Here is an 11,761-nt window from a genome sequence, read left to right as displayed (position 1 = left end):
GCATAGTCTGGGTCACTACAAAAATCACTGCATACTTCTTTTTACTGAAAATATAAAAAATGTTAGTAAAAAACACAGCCAAAGTTGACCCCTAAAAAATTACATTTTTAAAAACATTGGCAAAGTCACATAAAACAAGTAAAACTTCCATCCCATAAATTTTCTAAAATTTTAAGAGTTCTTCTTTCCAATGCTTTTTACAGATCAAAAATCGGTTGGAAAATTGATTTTTGGCGATTTTTTAGATCGAAGCCCGTCTAAAGGCGGTGTTAGGTTGTAGAGGGTTAATGCATGGATTTGAAAAGTTATAAAATTATTTCGAAATTCAAATGTCAAATATGTTCTTACATTTAAAAAAAATCTTACATTTTAAATTTCTCAAGCTGGAAAAAATTCAAAATTATAAATTTCAAGAATTAAAAATTTCAAAACTGAAAAAATGGATTAAAATATTTATAGGCTAACATTGAAATGTCTAAAATTTCAAGGATAGATTATTTTAAAAAACACATTTGATCGGTAATTTCAGCCTTAAAAAAAAACTTTTAGAAAATATAGACTTGATAATTCTAAAATAGAAAAAATCGTAGAATAACAATTTGAACTATTCAAAAAACTAAAATTAAAAAATAGTTTATTTAGATATTCCATAGTCAAAAAACCAAAAAAAAGAAGATCTCAAATTCAAACAATCAAAAGTTCAAAATAAAAATTAAAACTTAAATTTAAAATATCAGACATTCATAGAATTCTAAAACATTAAAATTCTCAATTTCTCAAGTTAAAAAAAATCAAAAATCTCTAAAACTAAAAATAAAACTAAAACCGAAAAACGTGATTTCTTAATTCATGAATTTGAAAAGTGGTAGGATAAAAAAAATCGAAATTCATATATTAAATATTTTTGAAAAATCTGAAAAAACACAGTTTCAAAAATTGGATCAAAAAGTTAAAATTTCTAATAAGACTAGAAAAATCTAAAATTTAAAAAACCTACGGTTCAAAATGTAATATTCTAAAATGAAAAAAAAAATCCGTAATTAAAAATCCTCAAGAATTTCAAGATATTAAACCTTAAAAAACTAAAATTCAAAGAATCCAAAGTTCTGAATTTAAAAAAAAAGTATTATTATTCTAAACTTATAATTCTTAAATACTACAATTCATAAAATGTTACATGCTTGAATTCTAAAATTTTAAATCTTTCAAATCCTTAAATAATATAATTGAAAAAAAAAAATCAATTCAAAATAATACTAACCTTCTAGAATATTTAATTTCTAAAATACAAAAATTCTAAAAGACTTCAATTCTTATAGTCATATCTTATCATTCTAAAATACAAAAAGAAATTCCAAAGGTACAACAAACAAAAATACAAAAAATCAAGAAATTCTGAAGTTTAAAATTTCAAAACATACCAAATTCATAGTACCCAAAAATCCATTAAATTCTTTAATTAAGCTAATCAATTTTCAGGCTCTCTAAAAAAAATCGAGAATTTAAAATTTGACTTTGACAATTTAAGACTAACTGGTTAAACAAATATAAAACATTATTATTTTAATTCAATCTAAAATTAACGATTTTTATTTGCTCATACATTCAGTCAAAAGTATTGTTAAAGTTAGGGGAACAGCATCTAATTCCAGCGTGCCTCTAATGTTGGCAGGTCAGAACTTTGACATTCAATTAAAACTGATTAAAAGCGTTTTCAACTGAAATCGAGTGATAAATAGCTCAATAAGAAGTGAGCAAGCAAGTTTCTATCAAAAGTTTTGCAAAATTAGTTGTTTAAATAGTGTAAATCAGCAATTTGGATGGAGTTAGGAGCGAGTGCTTAACCTGCCAAACATACGAGAATTTCCCCTAGCTGTGTAGCGAAACTTCGAAAAAAAATATTCAGAATTAAAAAAAAAGTAGCACATGAAATTTGGTTGACGACCTCAAATTAGGAACAAAAATTTTACTTCACATTTCGAAATGAGTTTCTCGAACTATAGAAACTATAGTTTCTCGAACTATATATAGAAATTAATGAGGATTTGTATAGAGAAACAAACAACTCAAAATGGCATCTTTGGTTATAAGAGTCGTGACTTTTTTTCTACCGAACAACAAATAAAAAAAAACAATGTTAAAGAAAAAATCTAGAGAACTGCTCCTCGAAAACATAAACCCCCCACAAACAGCAAACACACAGCCTACTACCCCCCTACAACAAAAAAGGAAAACAAAAACAAAGTGAAAGCAAACAAAGCAATAATTCACCGAAATGACTGCACACTCACAAGTAAGAAAAACATAAAAAAAAATGTAGATTTTTATCGATGTCTTATTTCACACAAAACACACACACAACAAATACAAGCAAGCAACCAACCAATGTGGAATTTGCAATAATCGTAATTGAATGGTTAATCCAGTTGACAGTTGACGAAAGAAAGAAAGAAATGCTGCAAGGAGAAACGCAAGACGGAAACAACTTTACCTCAATACAAACTAAAGAATTATGTAACGAAAACCACAGCGATAAGATGAAACATCTCTAAATAGGAAGAAAAAAACTTAAACTCATTCATAAATACACACACACAAACACAGAAATGCAAATTTTGGTTTCACGTGAAGCGAAGGAGTTACACATAGACACACACACTCATCTTCACACTTGACACATAAAAAGTAAACATGTGCGTGTACAGATGAACAATTCCGCTGGATGTGTAAACAGAAAACAAAACCGGAAACCTTTTTGTTAAATACTGTAAACAACTGCAAGAAAAAAAATAATCCGCAATTAAAAGTCTGTGATTTTATGTCATTACAACAAACTATTGCGAATACATAGTGAAACGGAACAAAACACAAAATGGCGAACGCTGAAGCGCCATTTTATTTGCAACAAACCACGAAAGAAATAGAAATGAAAAATATACCAAACAATAGAAGCAGCCACCATTCAGACAAATTATGCAACAAAGCGAATTCATGCGAGAAATTTGATTGATCGGTTTAATTTGGTCGAAAATTATAAATGCTTTTTTTAAATCAAAATTTTCGTGAAAAAAATAAAATTTATCAATACACAGCCCCAGACAAATGTTGTACGATCAAGGCTGTACAATGTTTGATTCAACAAAAAAAAAAGTTTTTCAAAAAATAACGTATACTTAAAAAAGTACTCAAATTTTTATAATTTGCAATATGGGAGTGGAATTTTCACAAAATACCGTATTTTTGACAACATTTTTTTTTTTTAAATATGTATGAGTTTCAAACGAAGAGAAATTTGGTACAGTCATGCCCCGGTTATGATTCGTTCAGCTCCTCGATTAAAAACGACTCAGTGCTTAACTGAAGCACAGAGCTTATGGGATTTGGACCATATGGGAGACATTGGCTATAATCCTATGAAAAATCATCCAAACATCAAAAAAATATATCCATTGCAGTTAAAATTTCACAAAAATACGTTTTTTCCTGTATTCTGAAATTTTTTTTTTTTTTCAAAATATGCTCAAACTTATTGTTATTGCAACATGCGTATCAAATGATCGGAATTTTCCCATACATTTCAAATGTAATAAAAAATGTTTTGAAAATACTCAAAATTTTCACAAAACTATGTATTTTTGAAAAAATACTAAAAATCTCAGTTTTTTTACAATATGGGTATCAAATGATCAAATCATTTTTTTTCATATATTTCGAAAGTAACATCAAACAATTTTTAACACTAAAAGAATTCACAAAACTACGTATATTTGAAAAAAATACTTCAAATTTCAGTTTTGTTGCAATATGAGTTTTTAAAAAAATGTGTTATAGCTTTCAAAATGGATAAAAAAAACCCCGATTATTTAATACGCATCTAGAAGAAACCTGAAATTTTTTAGTATTTTTTTGTAAATACGTAGTTTTGTTAAAATTTAAATTATTTTCAAAAAAATGTGTTATAACCTTCGAAATGTATGAAATGTTATTTGACACCCATATTGTAACAAAATTTAAATTTTGAGTATTTTTGCGAAAATATCTAGTTTTGTGTAAATTTTAATATCTTTTTCTATTTTTTTGTTGTTACTTTTAAAATTTATGAAAAAATCCCGATCATTTGAAACCCATATTGAAAAAAAACAAAAATTTTGAGTATTTTTTCAAAAATATGTTGTTTTGTAAAAATGTTGAGTATTTAAAAAAAGTTACTTTCGAAATGTATGAGAAAATCCAGATCATTGGAGTATTTTTTTCTAAAATACGTAGTTTTCAGAATGTTTTTAGGATTCTAAAAATTGTGTTGAAATTTCGAAATCTATGCATAAATCCCGATTATTTGATACCCATACTGTAAAAAAAAAAACTTGAAATTTAGAGTATTTTTTTTTCGAAAATACGTAGTTTTGTGAATATTTTGCGTATTTTAGCCAATGTCTCCCATATTGCCAGAATCCCATAAGCTCTGTGCTACAGTTATGCACGCCTCGGGTTTGCATCCCCCATATGCGGTGCTAAACTGAGGCATGACTGTATGCATTTTCAATTTTTGAAATATTTTTCTGTAAAATACTAAAATTTTCACAAACTACCGTATTTTTTCGAAAATTCTCAAATTTTCATAATTTGAAAACGAGCGCAATTTTGTATGCCTTTTCACATTATTAGATTTCTTTTTTTTTTTGGTAAAATCCTCAAATTTTCACAAAATACAGTATTAAAAAAAATCGCAATAAGTTTGAGTATCAAACTTAAAGAAATTTGGTATGTACTTTCAATTCATGAAATATTTTTTTGTAAAATACTCAAACATTCACAAAATACCGTATTTTTTTTTCGGAAATTCTCATATTTCCATAATTTGCAATATGGGTATCAAACGAAGCGAAGTTTTGTATGCAATTTCACTTAACTAGAGCTTTTTTTAATACTTTAATTTTCACGAAATTCCGTTGTCTTTAACTCAAAAAAAACTTTTTTTTTAATTTGCAATAATGGTATCAAACGAAGCGAGACTTTGAATGCATCTTCAATGTATTCAAGTGCTTTTGTTAAATACCATTTTTGAACATTCGAAAAAATATGTGTTTTTAATGTGTTGTGGCCTAAAATGATGATGATTTGGATATTTGGTGTAAAGAGATTTTTATGTGATGATTTGATGGCGTTCTCAAAATTCCAAAAAAAACGTATTTTTCATCGAAAAAATAGTTTCAAAAATTCTGCAATTTTTCGTTACTCAACTGTAAATTTTTTTGGGCAAATTTCATGTATTTTTCTAATCTTCAAAAACCCAGAAGTTTATGTTCATCTAGAACAAAATTCTTAATTTTAAATTATGTGTTGCAAAGGGTAATTTTTAGAAGCAGACTTAGTAAAAAAACGGTTGTTCAAAAAATTAAAAACGTAACCCTATTTGAAAACAATGACTAATAAACTCAAAACGGAAACTCATCAAACATATTTCTGGCACGAAATCGCTCAACTTCCAACGTCCCGTTTGATTGTTTACATTTTTATGTTTGTTTTTATTGCGTGACCGTTACCGCAAACGATATTATCGATTGTTTAGGTTTAATAAGTTGTGCCAACCCAAACAAAAAAAAATGGGCACCTATTGTTATGTTGTATGACTTTTAACGCAGTATATTTTAATGTTATTTTAGTTTCGAGCGGGTGCAAATGTTTTTAGTTTTTAAACAATTCTCTTTTAAGCTAATACACAGCCGGAGGGAGCAGCTTTTCAGTTACAATTGTCCCTTTAAGAAAGATTGTCTAACAACTTAAATCTATAGTATATACACAAAAGATATTTAAGCAAAGGTATAGTAGCAAAAATAAAACTGAATGTGATTGTTTTCTATATATTCAACAGATTTAAACTATTTATACTTATACAACAAAGACAGATGCAATAGCGATTTTACAATAGACTTTTACAGCCGTAAATGAATCAGGTTTTTAGTTTACTTTTTAAAACACACAGTATATTTATATAGGCAAGTTCAAACAACAATCAAATAGTGAATGGTTCGTTCCCTTCCGAAAACGAGGAAGGGTGGTTCCAAAAAACGGTTTTCAATTTTCCTAAGAAAAAAAAAGCAAACAACCAATTACAAGCCACAACTACAACAACAACAACAACAAAACCGCATACAACGAAATCGCGCAAGCGAAAGAGAAATAGATTATGGTCTTCTTTCCGTCTATAAGGTATTACTTTGAAGTGTAAGAACAAAACAAAATGGGCAGCAAACATAACAGAAAAAACACACACACACACTCGAAGAAAAAAAAGAACAATTTTATAGACGTGTTTTCCTTCCTAGCATACAAACAAAAATAAAAGTAAAAAAAAACGTTTTAAAAACAACAATTTCACTGTGCCAAATTAAATGTACCTCAGTAATAAACAAAAGATAGAGTGTGTAGAGAGCAAAAACAACACTAGCAGACAAACACAAATACACAAACACAAACACTTACACACTCAAATGTAATTCGTCAGTTACTTCAACAAGCAAAAAAGCAAACAAAATATGGATGTCTACAAAGCGCAAACAAAACAAAAAACTATCCAAACAATGTTAAACATTTCTAAAAGTTGTCTCATTTTTGATTCTGCAGCGCAAAACTCTCCCCCGTTCTGACTTTATTTGTGGTAAAACAAAAATTATAAATCTCGATGTGAGACAAAAAATCTAGATTGATTCTTTCGTGCAAATCGCAAGCAAAATCACATTTGAGCAAAAACAATCGGTGTCGTTTTGAAACAGCAAAAAATAAATTAAACAACTATTCGACTAAACTTAAATAAATTAAAGAAAAAAACAAGCAAAAAAATGGTGTCGTGAATGTGTGTAATTTGAGATAAACAGTGAAACATAAACTAAATTACATTGTGAGTATGAGGTAAGCAAGTTAAGATGCGTAAAGAGAGCAAAGTGCACCTACTGGTTTGAGATTTTTATTGTTATGCATTGTTATGTTTTTATGTTATGTTTTAAATATTGTGTTTAATTTTTTGCATTTTTTTTCACTTTATACTAAACACGCACAAACAAGCATTTCTATGTAGATTTTTGATTGTTTAGCCCCTTTGCTCTTGGAGCAAAATTGACAATTTTACGTTTTACATTATCACTTTCCCTTGAATTCTGAAGGATTATATGAAAAGGGCCAATAAATATAGGGAATCTCATATCTTATAGGACCTTAAAAAATACTCTGGGATTGACCAAAATAGATAAAATTTCAATATTGAAAAAATACCTTGTCGTCGTCGTTTTTAGGGAACAATAAAATGCAATCTTTTAATCACACAGAAAAAAAATCATGGTAATCTTACATCTGGGAAGGGGTACTTCTTTTATTTCAGAAAAAAAAGGTGTAGTTTTACCTCTAAAAATGTGTAATTTTACCACTTTTATGTTGTAATGTCGCTTTTAGTCTAAATTGAGGTAAAATTACATCATAAAAGAGGTAATATTCAACCTTCCACAATTTTTTACTGTGCAAAAAATTCCATAAAAGGCAAAAAAGTTTTTTGACTTCAATTTTTAATACAAGTCAAATTTGCAATCAAAAGAACTTTTAAGTAAAATTTTGTTTGTGTGCGCCGTTTCCAAGTTAAAGCCTTTTTCAGGTAATTTTTTTTCGAAAGAAGATCGAATACCCATTTAAAATTTTGTGTTTTTCTTCAAGATGAAAAACACAAAATTTTAAGGACTGATAAAATTTCCTACATTTTTTATATTTGAACTTTGTTGATACGGCCTTTGAATTAATAACAGGAAAATGAGATTTTTCAGTGTTGCCAAATAAGCTCTCATTTTGTATCACCAATATCTTGGGAATATTGGATTTTAATCTTAAACTTTGACAGGGTGGCCACTCAAGTCGGGAAAGTCGGGAAAATGTCGGAAATTCGCCAAAATCCGCAAAAAATCGGGAAAGAGTCGGGAATTTGTGATTTTTTGTGAAAAAGTCGGGAAAAGTAGGGAATCCTCTCTTTTGGATTTTTTTTTCATAAATCTTGAAAATTATTTAAATATTTTATACAATTTTCAATTTTAATTCACTTAATTCTTCCTTCGGACCTTACATTAAATTTAAGGTTCCTTTCACTATTTCAATCTATTTGAGAATGAAGAGGTTTTTTAAGACATTAATATTCCAAATAAATTAGCATGGATTTGACACAGATATTCATGATTTTTTTTATGAAACAAAAGATTTTTATTATTTTTGTATATCAAACAAGAGGTAACATCTGTCTTAGAACAAAGTTAATGAAAAACTAATATAAAAATAGAGCCTAATTTTAACGATTATGACCAGCGTAAAGTTATGATCTCGGTTATGATTTTGTTTCATTTTGACAAATTGATTGAATGTTTGAAAACAGATTTTAGTTTGGAATTTGGTTTTTTGTGGTAAATATTTTTAATTGTCCAACTAAATTCTTTAAGTCACTTCAAATATTTTTTTACAAATGTTTCCCTTGAACTTTCTGTGAGTATGGGAAAATTACTATAGATATAGCTTGATTTTAGTTATCGGAAAACTTGAATATCGAATTAAATCCAATCGTTGTTCGTTATGGAAGAAAAAATGGAAAAAGTTATTTTCGTTTTGAAAAACATGAAAAAAATATTTAAATGTCAAAAAAATATTAAAATAATTTTTATTTAAGTTATTGCAAATATGTTTTAAGAATTTGAAACATAAAAACTTACCAAACTGAATTTTTAATTGAAAATAATGAAAGCCGTTTAATATTGACAAATATTTAAATCAAAATTGTTAAAAAAAATCCAATATAAAAATTTACAAAATGAAAGCGGAACTTTGCAAAATCATTTTTAAACAAATGAACAAAAACAATTAATTTTTCGAAAATTGTCAATAGTTTGATTTGTAATAATTCATTTCGATATTTTTTCGATGGTTGATATTGACTTTTTGTATAAAGAGTTATTTGTTTTAAATCATTTTTAGATAAGAAATGCCTATTATTTGAATTTCTGGAAAAGTCGGGAATTTGAAAATGGGATTTAAGTGGGCACCCTTGCTTTGATTTTTTTCATTTTTCTGCTGTTTAAGAAAAATATTTCGAAATTTTATAATCAAGAATATCTTTTCGTTTTCGTATTTTTATTATTTTTAGTTTTTTTAAACTATTTATTCAAAAAATATATAAATATGCTATTCACTTTCTGGGATTTTTAGAAAAGATGGTTTAAAAAAAATGTATTGCCGAAATCTCAGAGAATTTTCAGATGCATTCAAATGTCTAACTCTTTTAGGTCGTGAATGTACAGATATGATTTTCGGATTTTTTCAGATTTGCTCCAATAATATTTCAAGGTTTTTTTAAAGCTTGTCAATTTAGAGCAAATTTCGGAAATATCATATTCTTCTTGAAAATTTTGTAACGTTTTCCGCACACAATCAAATTTGATGTTTGCAAATTAAACAATAGTCTCAAATGCGACAATATAAACATTCAATTTGACATGACTTCCTGAAGAAGCACGATGCATCTAATTTTGGCATATCAGCACTATGATACTCAATTACAGCTTCTAAAAGGAGTTTTAAACTAAAAACGAATAGCTCAAATAAATTAGTTTTGCCAAATAAGTTGTTTAAATACTAAAAATCGTGAAATTAGATTAAATAAGGACCGAGTCCTCAACCTGCCAAACATTTGAGAACTTCCCCTATGCAGCATTAAAATTATTTTAGAAAGGAGTTATGTATACGTCCCGCCCGTGTGGATCAATCGGACCACGCACTGGATTCTCAATCCAGAGGTTGCTGGTTCGAATCCCGCGGCGGGCGCTCTCAAAATTCTAAGTGTAAATATGGGTAACCGGCGCCGTCGCCCCGTGCCATACTCAAACACTTAGGAGCCCAGGGCGGCGAAGTCCTTGTAGTTAAAAGGAAGACACTAGTGGTTGGTACTAGCAATGGTGGCCGACAGCTATAAAGTCAACTTCGTTTTATGTATTTTCTTGGAAAATTTTCTCGACCCTTAAAAGTTTACTAACGAAGTTAAATGCAGATTTTGGCTTTTCGTGTGCTATTTAGAATAATCTATTGACAAAATTGTTGTAATTTGAAAAAATAAACGATAGAAGACTAGAAAACAGAAAAAAATATGCTTGTGATTGTTGAACATTGTTGCTTGTGAACATTCTAAATTTTAGTGATTGAAGAGCTTTCGGTCGCTTGCACACAGACAAATGGACGCAACGAGATTTTTGCTTTGACTCTCACCACCAACCTTGCCATTTCTACGGATTCTCTCTCCCAAAATTCCGATCACCTATGACTGCATTCAAAAGGTTGCTGTCACAACGCAGCACCGCACAAGCATGAAAGAGAGAAAAAAGAAGAGCAAGAGCGTGTAACTTCGTGTCGCGCTACAGCTTCAGTGTCGAGAACTCGGCATTCGTTCGTCTCAACTTCGTGTGCGTTCAATGACGGTCTTTTCGTAATGACGATCATGACAGACGCGCTCAGTACTTCTGAATTTTTGTTTCATTATTTGTTTGAAGTGTATTTTTTTAAACAGTAGCGTGCACATTTGCAGCATTAGCCTACCACAAACTACTTTTTCTCATAAAAAAGTGAAAATCAAGAAAAAAATGTGTATTCTTTGAAACGTATTGTACAAATTTGTAGTTACCGTAAGAGTCACACACAAGCACACCTGTATTGTGTAACAATGTCGGCTCTCTTTTCCACAAACACACAAAATCACACACAATCACACACAACCACACACGTGCGCGCCCATCGTGTTTTCTATCAGTACTAGCTAGTAGTGCAAGGTGTAGTAATTCTATTCGGTGTGAACGTTACAAGTAATCGTCTGTGGTCAAAAATGAAGTTAAAAGAAAAAAAAACACGCAAACTTACAATTCAAAAGCAATAACACGACCTCCGAGGGTGGAGGTCAAAAAGAGGAAGGAGATGACATTTTCGCTGTCAAAAGTTGAGGTGGCGAAACGAACACACACTATTTAATTGTAGCGAAAGGTAATTGTGAAACAAATCAAGAAGTATATAAAATATATTTTGTTCAGGGAATAGAAATGGTAAGCAAAAGTAGTATTTGTATAGTGCGTAACGTACACGGAATCACACACACACAGAAACACACAAATTTTTAGAGCGAATGTTGATTTAATGTTTAATTAGTTAAGATTTCACACACCAACACAAACACACGCGAAAAGCGGACTAGGTTAGGTAAGTTTTTAAACTTGTTCATACTTTAATCAAACAGTCTGTGTTTTACCTCAAAACGAAGCGAAACCAACAAGCAAACAAGTCCAATCAAGGAGTAAGTTTACTTTTTTTCTACTAGCAAACAATAGTCAATGGAGTGAATAATAATACAATTAATGTTCCTAAACAATAACAAGTACAGACACACCACACACACAGCAACGCAAACAGAAACAGTGAAAGTTGATTGAAAGATTGGAAATCGGCAAAGAATTTTCACAATTGGCACATTAAAAACATTCAGAAAAATAAGTAACCATTAGGATAAGTTTCTAAATTACCAATTTTGAGAAGGAAAAAAATGTGTAATTGAAAAACCTATATTAAACTTCTAATTTAAGCAAAAAATGAGATAAAAAAAACACTGTGCAAACAAAAAAAACGCATTGTAAAATTTCATGGAGGGGCAATAGACTTAGTAGTTAAATCAATTGCAACATAATAAACAACACTCACACTTACA

The sequence above is a fragment of the Culex pipiens genome, chromosome 1 (assembly GCF_016801865.2).
Source record: "Culex pipiens pallens isolate TS chromosome 1, TS_CPP_V2, whole genome shotgun sequence".
Lineage (NCBI taxonomy): Eukaryota > Metazoa > Arthropoda > Insecta > Diptera > Culicidae > Culex > Culex pipiens.
Note: the sequence above shows the minus strand (reverse complement) of the source record.